The sequence below is a fragment of the Myotis davidii genome, unplaced genomic scaffold, assembly GCF_000327345.1.
Source record: "Myotis davidii unplaced genomic scaffold, ASM32734v1 scaffold107, whole genome shotgun sequence".
Taxonomy (NCBI): Eukaryota; Metazoa; Chordata; class Mammalia; order Chiroptera; family Vespertilionidae; genus Myotis; species Myotis davidii.
In genome coordinates, this window is record NW_006383012.1 from 1,202,011 (window position 1) to 1,219,257 (window position 17,247).

The following is a 17,247-nucleotide window of genomic DNA, read 5'->3' on the forward strand; positions in this document are numbered from 1 at the left end:
CCATGTGCCCTGGCCTGGGAGAGACCCGGGAAGGGCAGGAGAGGGGATGGTGTGGGTTGTGGTAGATAAAGATCAATATATAGATATCTATAGATAGGTACACATAGATTTATACATAGTCTAAATATCCATACTAGTGTATGTTGATATCTAGATATATCTAAGACAGATCTATCTATTCATCCACCTATCTATCTATCTATCTATCTATCTATCTATCATCTATCTATATCATCTTTCCAATGATGGTGATAGTATGTTTGGGTGTTTTCCCATCAGTCGCCATGCTTTGCTCCTTTCCCCTGACTTTCTAGGATACTTATTCTGTATAAAACCAGTCTTCTGCATAATTCCATGGGAAAGAGAATTTTTGGATGTTCTAAATATTTTGCGGGCAAACATACAACTTGGAGTTCTCCAAAACAATACAAAATCCTGGGGTGGGGATGGTGGGGTGTGGATACTGAAATAAAAAGGAGTTCAAATTTGGGGCTTTGGACCATTTTGCTCTTTGCACACTATTATAGCCCTAGGGCCTAACACAAAACCCAAGACCCCATAGGACATCAGTAATCTATTAGAGACATAGGTGGGTTGCATCTATTACATAATTGTTTGTTGAATAAATTCACCGATTTACTTGGGTCCTCACATTTCTAGCAGGAAGCATGCCTTCTGGAATCTTGAACTAAACTTCCCTGCAGTTAGCAGGCTTCTACTGTGTACCAGGCGCTCTGCCAATAGTGTATGTTGGACGAGCTCAGGGAATAATGAGTCTTGGCTGCCTACGCTTGAAAATGAATGGGTAGCAAGTGAGGAGCATTCTACAAAATGAGGGACAAGTATCCATAAAAATTGTCAGCATCATGTAGGAGGACAAAGAAACTAAGGAACTGTCACAGATGAAAGGAAAGCTAGGAGGCAAGAAAATACATTGTGTGATACTGGATTGGATCCTAGATCAGGAAAGGGACATTTGTGGATCAGTTGGCAAAATGTGAATCATGTCTAAAAATCAGTTGGCAGCATCTTATCACATTTAATTTCTAGTTTTGAAATTGTCCTATGGTTGTGTAAGGCGTTTATATTTATAGCTGCTGAATAAATGGTATATAAGCATTTAGCATTTTTTTTATTCTGATACTATTTAGAAATGAAAATGGTATGATAAAATATAACAAAAGAATCCCATTAAAATGACTTTTAAAACTTTCTGAGCCTCCTTAAGCCTGCTCCTGCTCCAAATCTCTCTCTCTCGTCCTCAGCTAGAATCGAACCGCTGGCCCTTCAATCTGCAAGCCAATGCCCTACCCACTGAGCCAAACCAATCTACACTCTTCCTCTCTCTCTCTCTCTCTCTCTCTCTCTCTCTCTCTCTCTCTCTCTCTCTCTCTTAGGGCATAAGGCAGAGGGTTTTGAATCCTTACCAAAAGGAGAGATAAAGAACTCTACTTCTCTACTGGACACAGAGCAGTCCAAGTAAGACCCCCTAGGCTTGAAATAGTGTAAAAGTTGGGGAATGATGATGTATTCCAAAGATAAAAGGAAAGAAAAGATGCAAGGAGATGAGGTTGGAGAAAGGGCTCCCAGGCTGTCCTCACATGGAAGTCATTACAAAGCCCTCCTCACTCTCTTTCTCCCTTTCACCATGTTCATCTATTTGCTTTAAAATAACCCCTTAATTGAAAATTGAAAACAATTAAGAAAGAAAGACTTGCAACATAAATGGCATCTATGAATGCTCTGGAAATTAATCATTTTTTAGGTTGTTTTATCTTCCTTCTATAGAACTCAGAAACTCAATGGCAACTGGAAACAGAACCCAATTTAGTCCTGTCATTACACCAAGAGGGTTTTATTCTCCCTGGTCCTCTATCAGATTCTAAATGGATGTGGTTTTATTCCCCTTCTCATCTAATACTGGAACATATCCATCTACAGCAAGATCTCACTTTTAAATGATGTTCTTGTATTTCAAGAGACCTTTTAAAGGGGGAAAATAATATCTCCACTCTAGACAAAGCTCATGACTGGTAAGTGAATCTACTTATCTCCAAAGATTCAGCAAATTCTTAGGAAGTATTGGGCCCAAATTCTTGGTGGCTAGAGGAGGAGGTGGGGTTCAGAAGGGGGACATGACTTGCTCAGAGTCACATAGCTGAGAGAGGGACCCACTGGACCATGGCTGAAAACCCCACATAGTCCAAACCTTGGTGATCTGTTTGGTTTATTCTCTCAATGGACCTCTTCTCTTTAGCCACACACACCCTCTGTCCATTTCTTGTACTGTTTATAGTACCTCCCATCACAGGGTCTGTGCATTTATGTATTTCCTACATTCAATCATCCTAGCCCACCCTAGCAGCCACTGTTCACCCACCTAATCCTCTCTCATTCTTTAGGTCTTACTTTAAATGTCCCCAAGGCAACCACTACCAACCACTGACATCTCAGACTATCAGAAATATAGCTAGCTGTACCATTTATTCATCACGCTGATCACATTTGTGATTATTTAATTGAGAGTCTCTCCCACTTCTCCATAAACGCTGTTCTAGGGTCTCTCCTGACAGGTTCTCCAGACTAGGGAGCTCACTTGCACTATACTCCTCCTTCCCTCAAGCCTAGTTTGGGGAGGGAGAGAGATAGAGAGTTAGAAACATCGATGAGAGAGAGACATCGATCAGCTGCCTCCTGCACACCTCCCACTGGGGATGTGCCCGCAACCCAGGTACATGCCCTTGACCGGAATCGAACCTGGGACTCTTCAGTCCGCAGGCCGACGCTCTATCCACTGAGCCAAACCGGTTTCGGCTGTTTCTTACTTTTTGATTAAATTTTCTTATTTTTCTAAGTATTTCATTGTAAGAATTAGAACAACATTATTTCATTTTTTTTATTGAGATCGAGTCCACAAACTATAAAATTCACCCTTTTAAAGTAAAAACAAAACAAAAAAATAAAACACCTTCTGAGCCTAAAATCATTTGATCTTACAACTACAGTATCTGTCAACACAGCTTCCCTGCTGCTGCTGCTATAAAATTCAAATGGAGATTTTTGGGGTGAAAAAGAACTTTGAAAATTGCAAAGTGTTTCTTAACATCCAAACCTTTTCAAGTAAACAGTTTACCTCTAAGAAGAGTGAAATGTCTACAGATTCCTTTGCAGTCTTCACAAAGCTAATAACAGTCCTGTATGTACATGTAACTATTTAATATTCAACAAACGAGTGTCAGAAAGATAATAGCTATAGAAATAAATTGTAAAAATTATAACTTCTAAATAGATAGTGTGTTTCCTTCATGCTAACTGCACTGAAAAAATAACTTCTGGACTTGTGTAGGACCCCTTGAAAGATAACAGAGTAACTGTTACTCATTAATAATTAAACCTTCTCTAATTTGTTAAAGAGAAAGTTCTCTTCCATAAGTTCTTCCATAAGTTGTGATTTTAAAGAACTTTTTAGTTATTCTTTAGACTAAGAGAAGAGCAAGTGCAAGAAAAACAGCCATTTCAGCCATTAAATTTCAGCGCTTCCATAAACAAGAGTGTCCTAACTGGCTGATAATGATTCTTCATGGCTAGAGTAAGAAAACAGCTGTATTGTCATTAACTGAAGTATATTGCCTTGTTGTGCCATCACCCGAAAAATGTTTTAAAGAATCAAAATAAAAGTGTTTCCTTTCAGACCAACATATTTCAGACGTTTTAAAGCATATCACACCATTAACCTATCACTCATACATCTTAGAACCAAGCACAAATCCTCCTGATGAAAGAAGGGGTTATATACTATAAAGAATTTCTGCTCTTTTATTTTATTTTTCTAGGAGAAAGTGTCATAAAATATAGATAGAAATTTCTCAGCTATTCTGCAAATTTGTTTGGATATTAGAAAAGAGCAATCCAATACAGAGTGGCTTCAAAGAATAGCACATACATTAATTAATTAATAATCAACATTCAACATATACTTGGATCACTTATGTCTAAAGCTGTTTAGTGTTTAGCTGTTTAGGAACAATTGCGAGCAAAGGCAGTGTGACAAACATTTTCTATAAAAATAGAGATTTAATTAGTAATCTCTTTCTTTCCTAAAAGGAGCCAAAATAGAAATGTGTCCATATTCCAAATTGACATTTCTTTACTTCAACATAACTAATGCAACATAACTGTTTTCCTACTCTCGCAATGGAGGATCATTATCAACCCAAAGAAAAGGGATGAATGGTATGGAAATGATCAATACTAATGACAATAACTGCAAAGTAAACTGCTCTAAGTAACCTCCAAGAGTCATCTTCTAGCTCAGTCATTTTCCAGGTGAGAAGGATTCCTGTTTATTTTTGGTCTACCCTTGTAAAAAGATGAGTGAATATATGCTTCCCAGTGCATTGCTTTGAGGCCTATATTTTTTGTCATATTACATTATTCTATGATTTTTACCTAAAAAGACATAAGACATATATCATCACTAAAGGAAGATACTTCCTAGTCCAACATGGACAGGAGTAGTTTCATCTCTTTGAATTCTATACTGCCTTTCAGATTTTAAAGGGCTAGAACAGAGATGTCCATAAATTGTAAAAGGCTGAGCCAGGTACTGCAAGGAGCACCTTATCTGGAAGATTGTGAGGGGACAGGTAGCATAGCAGTCTGTCAGTAATTAAATGGAAGAGATTTCAGCACAGAGGCATAGATTGGACTACAGCACACCCAAGGGTCTTCTTCAAAGATTTCTCTGCTAGTAGTACTCCCTAAATGTCTTCCAAGTCCATTTTACTTATTACATCCATAATTCAAAAGATAAGTGAGCTGGACCTCAGACAAGAGCTGTCCCTTGCTTAGCAAGCATGTGTCTTTGAACTTAACTAAACTTCCATTTGTTCAACTTCAAAATGAATGTTGAGGGTATGGGCAGTAACATTGGAATACAATAAAATTAGGGGTATGGGTCACTTCATTCCTTTCAAATTTGTGGGAGTCGAGAGAAGGGCTATAAAGTATTCCACAAATATTTGGGATTTCTGGTATAGGCAGGTATCTTGTCTTTGAATTTTTAATCTAGAAAGGACTTTGAGGTCACCTGAGCCAATGCAGTCATTCAGGGATGAGAACATCATTGCTTAAAAAGGTTGAATGACTTGGCCCAGCTCACATGGCTATTTAGGGACAGAACCAGGAATAAAATTCAGACTGATTCTTGGACTTGAGCTCTTATTACTATAATACAACTAGCCTACCTATTTAGAACCAACCAAATTGTCTTCTGTCCTTACTAGGGGTGAGGGGTGGGGGAATGCACCTCTTTTCATTCATTGAAATGGTTGAACTTAGATTTATTTCAGTCCACAGTTCTTTTTTGAACCTTTTTGAATTTAATTCTCTAGGGAAGGAGGTAAGTCAGGATTTTCCAGTGCAGCTGGCTGGTGAATATAATTTGAAAATGTCTTAATTTTACTCCTATCTGTGTCATATTTAATGAATCAAAGGCTGTTTTTAGAGTATAACAGGGCAGATGGATAGCAAATGAAAATTGCTAGCAATGACATAAAACAGGGAATAAACATAACTTTTCTATATCTTGCTATCCCTTTAATTTCAGGAATGTTAGGGTTGGAGGCTACTGAAAAAATATTACAATGAAATAATAATGAACTAACAATAAGAATTAAAAGGTAGATACATTTAAGACATAATTTTTGGGTAACATTTGCTCTTACTTTTTTATGGATTTAATGCCAAGTAAAGATTATACTTACTACTTAGTTTAAACATACATTTTCTTTTTTGAAGAAAGAATCTGAGTGTACAGTGTAAATGTCACCATTGTTTAAATGTCACCTGGATTCATTATGCATTGGGGTTTGGGCAGCTAAATGCATGGAGACTATTCATTTCTCCTGTGAAGAAAAAATTCAGAAGTTGAAAGGAAAACTTGCCTTTTTTGTGAAATATGATTGCACCTGTCTTTTTAGGAATTCATCCCACTTTTTATATTGGGCTACTATTTTTGCCAACAAAAAGTCCATGGACCTGTGATAAATGGAGATATTTGGCATTTAAGATTGAACATGGTGATCATGAATCAAACTTTATAGCCCTGCCTTCCATTATTTTCCTTTCCAAACCTGATGAATTGGCAAATTGGGCAAATTATTCATTCCCATGTAATTATTTTCAAGCATTAAAATAGAATAAATATTAAAAACCAACTGTATGTCTTGTCCCATTTAGAATTAGGGACACATGAATAGGTAAAAGAGATACTATTTCTGCTGTCACATAGCTTACATACTTGTCAGGAAGTGTCAAATAGTAAATGAGCAAACTAATGGTTAATCAAGATAACACATTTGATCAAAGAGAGGGCTTGAATAGGCGAAAGGAGACATGGTGGCCAGGAGAGGTTTCTATGAGGAGATGTCCTTTAAGCTTAGACTAGAACAATGTTAAGTAAAAAAAGGCAGAGGGAAAAAAGACAAATATTTTGTGATCTCTGAAATTTGCTACAATAGATCTTGTGTTATTTCCACACACAAAAGGACTGATCACTATGTGAGGTGACGAGTATGTTAGCTAAGTTGATTGTGGTAACCATCTCACACTGTACATATGTATTTTATTATCATCTCATTGTGCATCTTTCAAAAAATGACAGTGTACAACCTAAAATATACAATTTTTATTCGTCAATTTACTAGAAAGCTAAGACCATGCATAAATAATTTAAAAAGAAGCACAGAACGTCAGCCATGTGACAGAAAAGAGCATTTCAGGAAGTGGAAACAGCAAGTACAGAAATCCTAGGAAGGGAGCAAGTTTCACATCTTAGAGAAGGAGAAAGGGTAACAGTGTGAATGGCACAGAGTGAAAATCAGGGAGGAGGGTGAGACAATACTGGAAAAAATGCAGAGACAAAATGCATGAGTCTGTGGGCTAAGCTGAAGACACAAATTCTACCTGTAAAGAACTTAAAATGTGAAGGTGAGTTTGACTCTCAGTGTAATCCCCCCAAAAAAATCTCATTAGAAAAATCAGTTAGGGATTGAATCATTGCAATTTATCATATTTTAAAAAATTACTTACTTTTACAGTTTAATTCAACCTTTATTTGTGGCCTATTTTGAACCTGATCATCTAATAGGAACAACCCTGCAACTGAAAACTTCCTATTTTGAAGAAGTAAAAACCTAGATGGGATATTACTTTGTAAATGTCATGGTGGAGATGAGCATAGAGACCAGACTAGGGATAATAAGTAGGTCTCCTGGAGGAGGCAGCCTCAGCTCACTCTTGAGATTCAAAAAAGAGGTGAAGGGCACTAGAGATAGGGTTAAGTAGCTTGATTAATAGTATATAATTATAAAACAATTAGGTAACATGCAAAATTCAACACTGCTGAGTAAAAAGAGGGACTCCCTGTAATTACACACTTCTACCCATTTCCCCAACTCCACATATACCTGTGTCTCCATCTGTTCTTACAGGTTCTACTCAAATCCCACTTTCTCTCTCCATGCAGTACTTTCAGATGCCTGCATAAAGAAATGTTAACACCTCTCTTAAGCTCCTTACAAATCACCACCAAATATTTAGTGCTTCAGAGGTAGGATCCATATCTAATTTATCTCTATTCTTACTATAATACCCAATAGTGGTTTGCACATAGTTGATGGTCAAAAACTCTTGACTAAATGAATTAAAATAATCTGTCAGAAGAACCACCTCTAAGTTCATTATCAATACCTGCTCTGTCTCAAATTTTTTTCCACTAAGTTGGACTAAATCTTATAAATAGTTCCCCAAATTAACTAGGGTCCTATGACCTCTCTTTGAAACACACCATTTTCATTAACCCCTTTCAGTTTTAAACAATAATATCCCTACTCATTATTTTTGGTAACTGCTACCTGCTACCTGGAATCTTACACATGGACTAGATATTAAAATCATCCATTGTCTTGATCTCAAACCTGGTTGAACATTTAAATCACTTGCACACTTTTTAAAAAATATCTGTATCTGGGCTCTGCCCTGTAGAAATCCTTATTTAATTGGTCTGAGATAGGGTCTGGACACTGAAGCCATTGTTTAAAAACCCTGAACTTTATTATATTGCATATTATGAAATTCATTAATTACAAGTGAAGAGAGCCTCATTCAGAGAGGTCAAGTCACTTGCCCAAGAGTTACAGAAAGAATCTCACTGTGATAAAGCTATACCTGAAGCCTAGCCCTTAGTTTCTTCTCAGGTAACTAAGTACCAGCATCATCAGGCATGCTTTTGGAATGCCCCCTACCACTCCTACACACACACACACACACACACACACACACACCATTTCCCCTGAGAATAAGCACACGTCGCTCTGAAAGTGATGCTTGACTTTCATTAAGCCCACCCTAATGGCCTAGGTTTGAGGGACAACATTTGTTTTCATGACAGAATCGAACTTCATTTCAGAGCTCAGAGACACACACAACTTATCCAGAATCGATAGCAAGCTGGAAGTAATTCCAGAGGTAAGCACAAGAGAAAATCCTTATAATGATAATCCAGTACTGTTTTTCTTTTTTTCTTTTTTGAGGTTGTTGTGAGAATTAAGTGAGATAAGGCACATAAGACATTTAACAAAGCCCTCGGATCATAGTTTGTCTCAATTAGTCGTGGCAATAGCTATCACCATCATCTTGGATGAGAGCTGAATTGGCAAAAATGCAGATGCACAATAGATGGAGTAAGGGAAGGAAATCATACATCATGCATCCTAAGTGACTCTATCATCATTATATATGGAGAGTTGTATTTCATTTTCATATTAGCCTTGTGACTTAGGTATTCTTGTCCTAAGTTTATGGATGAGAAAATTGAAACTCAGAAAGTCAAAGTAAGTTGCTCAGAGTCATACAGCTGGCAAGGGATGGAGCTTGATGTTGAGCCCTGGTCTGACTGTCCTCCACAGTACATGTGATTTTTGACTGTATAAGATTTCCTCATTTTCATTATAATTTTTTATAAAACAGATTAGATTAAATATGTAACTGACTACTGATTACAAATGAGCACTCTCATTGTTGCAAACGTGGCAGTTTGAAGTTAATAATAAAAGAGGAAAATACCATGATCTTTTAAAAAGCAAGCATTTCTGATATCCGAGCCTGAATGTGTCACAAAGCATATGATATGAAGCCTCTATGGAAACCAGGTTGTATATGGTCTCTATATACAATATGCCCATTGTCTTCTCTTTGTCTTTAGTCATATTGTTTATCTGCAATGCCAGTTGTCCTCCTGTGCCTTTTAAATATCCCTCATTCTTTCAGGGACAACTTATCCTACCTTGACTGTTTCAGTCTATCTAAACCTCACCTGTATCTGAATTCCTATCCCAAGCATGGTTGGAACCATAAAGACCCCTGCCTCTCTCTGTGACATAACTTTTACGTAAAAGTAACAGCCAAACTAGCTTAAACAAGTAAGAGAAAAGAATTAGAAAAGCAAAAGGGTGTCTTCTGTAGCCAAAAGGCAGACTATGTATGTGGACCTCATAAAGGAGTTAAACCAAGAGCAGAGCACCTTGAAGAATCAACCAAAGCTGCTTTTTTCTTTCTCTCTCTCTATTACTCTCCTTCTCCCTTTGTTTCTTATCTTTATTCTTTCCTCACACACAGTTCTCTGTGCAACATCATAGATATGATATGGCCTGGACTTCCTAAATCATATATGTCCTTCCAGTTCAAATGTCTAGTATAGACTAAAATAACTCAAATGTTGTGGGAAAAAGAATCATATGGTCCTAGCTTTGTGCCAGTGCCTATTCCTGTGATCCAGTCACAGTTTTAGTGAGGTTTTGAGTAGTTTTCTCTACTCAACATTTGGTAAACACTGCCTTTTCTACTTTTTAATATATAATAATTAGTATTGATAGTGGATAAATAGAAAACTCTTTATGGAAAAGATAATGGTTTGGACTTCTTTTGTGCCCTTCACAGTGCAAGTAGGCATTATCCTATGGTTGAATAGTTTATCTACTCATTAAGGGGAAGCTGAAGGACACTCGATAAAGACATTCTTGAGTGTTAATAGGTTGGAGGCTATGATAATAGATGTTCTGACACCTCACAGGTTGCTAGAAAAAAGACACTACCAAGTGTACATCTGAGGAGTAAGAGATTTGCACTGGAAAAACCAGATTTGAGCAGAACAAAGTGAGACAATGGCGGGCAGGACGTGGGCTAACCTGATCTCTCTACATGAGCAAACAGTCCCACAAAGTGACCCTGGGAATGTTAGACTATATTGTCACTAACAGACAAACGTAAAATGATGATCTTGAAAGTTCCCAAATGATGCCCAGGTCAGTGTGAAAAAACTGAAAGATGCTCTGGCCAGCATGGGTCAGTGATTCAGCATGGACCCAGGAACCAAGAGGTCACCAGTTAGATTCCCAGTCAGGGCACATGCCTGGGTTGCAGGCTCCATCCCCAGTGGCGTGCAGGAGGCAGCCAATCAATGTTTCTCTTTCATCTCATCGATGTTTTTCTCTATCCCTTTCCCTTCCTCTCTCTCTAAAATAAATCCTAGCCACTAGACCACCAGGGACTCTAAAATAAATCAATTAAATTAAAAAAAACAACAACACACACTCACAAAAAAACTGAAAGATGAGCCTGGCCCAGCCTTAGCACTTGCAGGAAATCACATCTTTGGAGGCCTGGGCGATGTGGTATGATATTGTGGCTGAAAATGCTTTTCAGGCCCATTTTGTATTTTCTAGTGTCCCTTACTTTATGTTATAGAGCAGTGATTCTCTAGTTATAATCCAGAGCTATGTTGAAAAAGGTTCTGAGTATGGCAATTCGATGTTACTTCTATTGAAGGCCAGTATTGCTCTCCTTAGTAATTGATGTAGTTTGTGCCTGTCTCTGTCAAAAGGGCTATTTTTATCTATGCGCGTGTTTCTCAGGGTGGCCGGTATATGCCCTGAGCACATGGCGACCTTTCCATAGAGTAAACTTATTATGTTCCATTCTCAAAAGAATCTTGTTGGCTCATCTTGGTTCCGGTGACTACTCATCATCCATAAATATTGGTAAGGGTTTGAGGTCACACAGGAAGACAACAGATGGCATGTCAACAAATGTTTTATTGTGTGTGTTATGTGAACAGTTTATTTCTCTATCAAAGGATTACCAAAATTCAGCAGGTAACAATAAAAGGACTGTTAGAGTGAAGTGGTCTTTCTTCTGACCAAGTATGGGGCTACCTGAGAAACTAAACCACCTGTGCACATTTAGGTAAGTCTGCCTGCATCGTTTTAGAGATAGATGATCATTTTTACCTGCCATACTAATGACAAAGAGACTGTTTTAAAAATATAGGAAATAGACTAACCATGATGGCTAATTTAAATCTGGACATGTCTTAAACAAGACACATAAGGATTTATATATAAATCAAATGTATGTATTCTTCATCATGAGAGAGGGCGACTATCTCCTACTTGTAGTAGGCACAATTATTACATGGCCCCAAGTTTCCCAACCCTTTGTATGGTCCTCTTCCTTTCTGAAACAGAACCTGTAAATACAGTGGGATAGTCACTGCCTTGATTATGTTGCTTAGGTTGTGCAAATGGTGATGGGATAGTCACTCCCACGAGTATTTTATATTATATAAAACCTCCTCACAGCCCACTGGAGAGGAATTAAGAGGCCAGAGAGATGCAGTCCTGCTACTGGAGAACAGCCTTTCTGCAAACTGCCTATGAAGCCATGAGCCAAGGAATTGAGATCAGCTTCTAGGAGCAGAGAGCGATTCCTAGCCAATAGCTAGCAAGGAAATAGGATCCCAGTAAGACAAGACACTGGATTTTACCAACAATCTGTGAAGTTGGGAAAGTGTCCTGAGCTTCAGATGGGAATTAAATCCCTGGCCATCTTGATTTCAGGCTGGTGATATCCTGAGCAGGGTACCCAGAAAACCTGTGGCTGGACTCCCAATCCAAAGGAATTATCTATAATAATAAAAGCATAATATGCTAATTAGGCTGTACAGCCGAAGGACCTTATGGACATCCTTCTGGAATACCTTCCTGACAAAGCTGGGGCTGCGAGGGCTGAGGCAGCCACCGTGGCTGCAAGGACCTACCCCAGTGGTTGGCCAACTCATTAGTCAACAGACCAAATATCAACAGTACAACGATTGAAATTTCTTTTGAGAGCCAAATTTTTTAAACTTAAACTATATAGGTAGGTACATTGTTATTAACTTAATTAGGTTAGTACTCCTAAGGCTTAGGAAGAGCCACACTCAAGGGGCCAAAGAGCCCCATGTGGCTTGCAAGCCACAGTTTGCTGACCACAGACCTACCCCCTTGCACGAATTTTGTGCATCGGGCCTCTAGTAAGATAATAAATGAGTGTTGTTGAGCTCCCTAAGTTTGTGATAATTTGTTACCAAGCAATAGAATGCTTGGTAAATTAAATCAATAGTCAATGCAATCATTTAATAAACAGTTTTTGGGAAACTACTACATGCTAAACAGCATAGCAGGTAATAGGGGAGGCTGAGTCAAACATGCCCACTCCATGCCTCCCACCATACACATGAGAAAAGATTTTCATTAGCAACTAATTTATATGTTAAAAAAACTAGAAATAACTCCCTGATCTTCTTAGAATAGGGTTTTCTGTTTGTTAATGATAAAGAAGTAGATTTAGATTAAGTTAGGGTATGTGGCGAAAGGTCTGTAACCAATAAGGGCTATAAGAACTATTATGGAGATAGTAAGACCACTCCCCAACAGATTTATGGTTTAGAACCAGCAGAAGACCAGTTCAATCCAACATGCTGACTAACTTTGCCTTGTGGTAACCCCTAGCCTCATTACACATTCATTGTAATACATTAGCATACTAAACTTTACAGTCTGTGCCATCCTGATTAGAAACAGAAAGCCCATATAAAGACACAGAATAGCCTATGGTGTATTACCACCCCTTTTTTTGGAAAAATCCTGAATATTCTTCCCCCTTATTGAATATCCTACCTCTTGATAAATGAGCCTCAATAAAACAAGTAAACCCCCTAAGGAGGGGCTGCTCTGCCTGTGGAATAGCCACTCTCTGTCTCACTGCTTCACTAATAAACTCTCTTTCACTTTAAACTCTATGCTGGCTCTAATTTGAATTCTTTCCTGCACAAAGCCAAGAACTGACAGTGGCTCCTGGACCCTTGGAATGCCTGCTTCAAGATTATGAAAAGATTACAAGAGAGGATAACTAGAATTTATATTCAGGCTCCAAAGAAAGCAAGATTAACACAGGATGGAAAGTAATTTCTATATATTGCAATTCTTTCCCTTTCCAGCAGTTGTTCTCTCTCTCTCTCTCTCTCTCTCTCTCTCTCTCTCTCTCTCTCTCTCTCTCTCCCCCTTTCTCCAAGTCAGAAACAAAGGCAGAAGTTTCATGTTATGAGAAAGATATTTATGGGATAAAAAGTGTTCCAATTTTCTAAGATGTGCAGTCTTACAAAAGAATCCCTTGTCTTCCTCAAAGTCCCTGGCTCAACTAGCCACAGATTTGTGGCTGACGCAATCTTCTGTGGAGTCCTGGTTTCATTAACACCAAGCTTAGTAGAGACAGTGAATAAATGGCATGCAGTTACAGAATAAAGTGTTGAAGCAACTCTTTCTACTTTCTCCCACTGTAGCTGTGGCAGAAAACAGCCCCTGTGAGGCATTACCCCAATACCTACACACACAGGAGGTCTATGGTCATTGTTTCACACCTCTGCCATTCCAGATGGCAAAATTGCAAGTATTTTGTTTATACTAGATGTTTTAAAACCTAATGTAACCCATAAAACCTGAAATACAATTTATCCCCTGGGAACTTGCTTTTTTCTGGAACTCTTTCAAGTTCTTCATTTGGAGTGATCAGAGAAAATGTATCTTTCTGTGAAGAGAGAGAGAGAGAGAGAGAGAGAGAACAAGCCTCATTGAATAGCTAACACGTATAGGTGAGGGTCAGTGCAAAGCATTTATAGACACATGGAACTTATCCAAGTTTTAGTTTGTTAACATGCCATCTGTCAGGAGAGGGGACCCATTCTTGGGGATAGAAATTCATTTAGACAATACGGTCCTTCAGAATGAGTTTTGCCTCAGCAAGTGACAGGTACCTGATGTGCTGATGTGCAGAGCAGTAGAACTACTTTGATAAACAGAAAGGATCATTTTAGGGTTGTAGGTATTCATAAATAAACCAACCCATTTCAGTCTACTGTACAGATTGTGACCAGGGTAAGAAGTAACGTACAGCCTGAAGAGTCCTCCCTATTTCCTGTGTAAAATATTATAAAGATATGTTTTGATACTATATTTCTCCACCATAGTCTATTACATTAAAACCAGGCAGCCCCACCAGTCAATGGAGCTGATATCCTTTGGCTTACAGTATTCAGAGAAATTAAACTGTCAGTCTTCATTTCTTCTGATGGCTGTACCAACATGTCCCATTTTTTTTTTGTCTAAGAAGCTTTATTTGAATTTAAAATCACCCTGATGGTTTCATTGTCCTTAATTTAAGATTTCCATCTTCAGATGAGACCCAGGATATTGGAGTCCAAGCCATCAATACAAATTCAGTCTGATCACATCAGAAGTGGGGAAAAGCATTTTTCTTTCTTCCTGTCTAGAAATTCTCTAATTATAAAGCTCAAAATTATTTCAGGTCCAGAGATGACCTCATTGTTGCAGAGACAGGAGGGGAGAGACCTATGAACTGTGTCCCATAAGCAAACAGTTGGGAAATGAGAAATCTTCCCATCAATGAACTTGTCAATAAAGTAATTCACCCAACCACAGAATCACCTCAAACCTGTACCACTCAGGACTTCTTGGAAAGTGGCATTGTGTTACCCTTCTTGTTACTTTGATGACACATTAATTTGATAGAGCTTGGGCTTCTATCAAATGGGTATTTGGGGGATTCAATATCTCACACAGCAACCTAGTCAATGCAACTCTCCAAATAAAGCAACAATAGCAATAGAGAAACAATGACATTGATTTATGCTGTTCTCCTTGACCTACATCACTACATACCTGGCTTTCGTTTAAATCACCCAGTGGGTGAGTCTGATATCTGGGATCACCTATGCCCATTTCTATTCTGGATTATATCATCCTAAACATTTATTCCTCAGAGATAATTTCTTGTATAGAAATTTGTGGCGAGCATTAAAAGTCATTTATTTTACTGTCTATATAAGTAATTAGTATTTTTTCAATGATTTCATATCTCTGAATCCCAAGGCAGAGAAGTCAGGAGGACTTCAGTCTAAGTTTTGACAAGAATTTTATTTGAGGACTGGATAAGTATTGATCTAGTAGACTTGGGAGCAAAGAAAATTAGGTTGTCATGTCTCCTCAATATGGCCCAGGCACTGTGTTACGTTCTTCATTTATATTACCTCATGTAATCCTCATGACGACCTTGGTAGTAGGTATGACTATCCTAATTTTGTGGACGTAAAAACTGAGGAATAGAGAGGTTAAAGGCTGTAAGAACCTGATCTGAAACACAGTTTAGATTTCAGCCTTTGACTTTCTGACAGATAAAGCCATGCTCTGTCATTAATCTCGGGTGCCTGAGACTTGCTCACTTTTGTACACAAATAAATTGATGACACTTTAATAGGGTTACTAAGTAGCCGTCATGTCACAATAGGAGTGACACTGAAATAGAGCACACCCTCACGAATGACCCGGCTACATTTAAGGTGCCTAAGTGTATTGATATCTACACAATCATACACTTAGATATTTTTAACCTTGATGATAACTCAGATCTTGTAATACAATCTCTTCCTTTTACAGAGGATAAAAAATTATATCCATGGGGTGAAGTACCTTACCCAAAGCCAGAAAGCAAGTAAGAAGAAGAAATCTCAAGATGACCAATTATAATATCGGTTCTTTTTTTGCTATTCAACTATTCTGCTATTAACCAGTTAGAGAATACAGAGACAATGAGAGGACAAGCAGTTCTGAATGGCATTTTCTGACTTCCATGACTTTACTCTGGGGAAAAATAAATATTAGGAATATAAAGGTTAGGCAGCTAGAGCCTGGAGTTGGGAGGATATGGGGGAACTAGCAGCAAATATCATTAGCATTGGACACTGGATGGACAGATTATTGGTTTCCCTTTCCCTTCTTCTTGAAGCAAATCAATAAATAGTGAAATGTCAATGAATGTCAGGCTAGGTTCTGACAACATTTACAGCAAGCAAAAACGCCTATGGGGTTGTATTCCTAAACACCTCACATTGTTAGAACTGGTCTGTAAGGATTTCTGGGATAGACTTTCTAACTATTCCACTAAGTACTGAGTACTTTCTAATATTAGTATTTGGGTGAAAGAAATGAGAAACCTCTGTTATCTCCTCTCTGGGAAAGAAATTAAATAGTGGTACTACCTCTGTTTGATAGATGCGGGAATTTGTGATCAGACTATGGAGGTGTCCATGTTGTCTCATGTGCTTGTCAAACCCACAGTCTCACGTCTCAGCTCATCTTTTAAGAGAAATCAAGCCCTTTAACATGGTCACAGATGATGGCATCAGGGCTAAAGTGAACCATGTATGATCAGAGCAGAGCAAGGCCAACTGTCTCTCAGGTGGTGTGGCCTCAATTTCTGCTAAAAGAAGGACGCTCCATATCTTAGTTGCAGAGTGACACAATTAAAATTTTTTTGTGAGAAATATAAAACTGTGTATGCCTTGAATATGAAAAGATATCTCATTTCACAATGAAAAAATACATACGGAATCTTTAAACAAAATGAACCAGTGCAAGAAAGCAGTTGTTTCTACAGAGGACTACTGCAAATCAACAGGAGATATAGGTAGACATGGAAACTCTTCACAGCCAGCTTTAGTCTTAGGGACTTCTCACTAGAACCACTTTTAAAGTCACATAACACACATAACGAGGAGGGATATTGTGTTTTCTAAAGTGAAGTTGTTTGAGACACACCACATTTTAAATCAGTATCTAATATGAATAGTAAAGTTTTTATCCTAAGCCACAAGTATCAATTTACATAATATTAAAGTGATATTTTTAACCAGCCTTGAAATTTATATTTATGATCTCTGCACCCTAACTTCACAGCAATAACTTACTGTGTTGTTTCATAGTAACAACATTAAAAGATTTATTTACAATAACA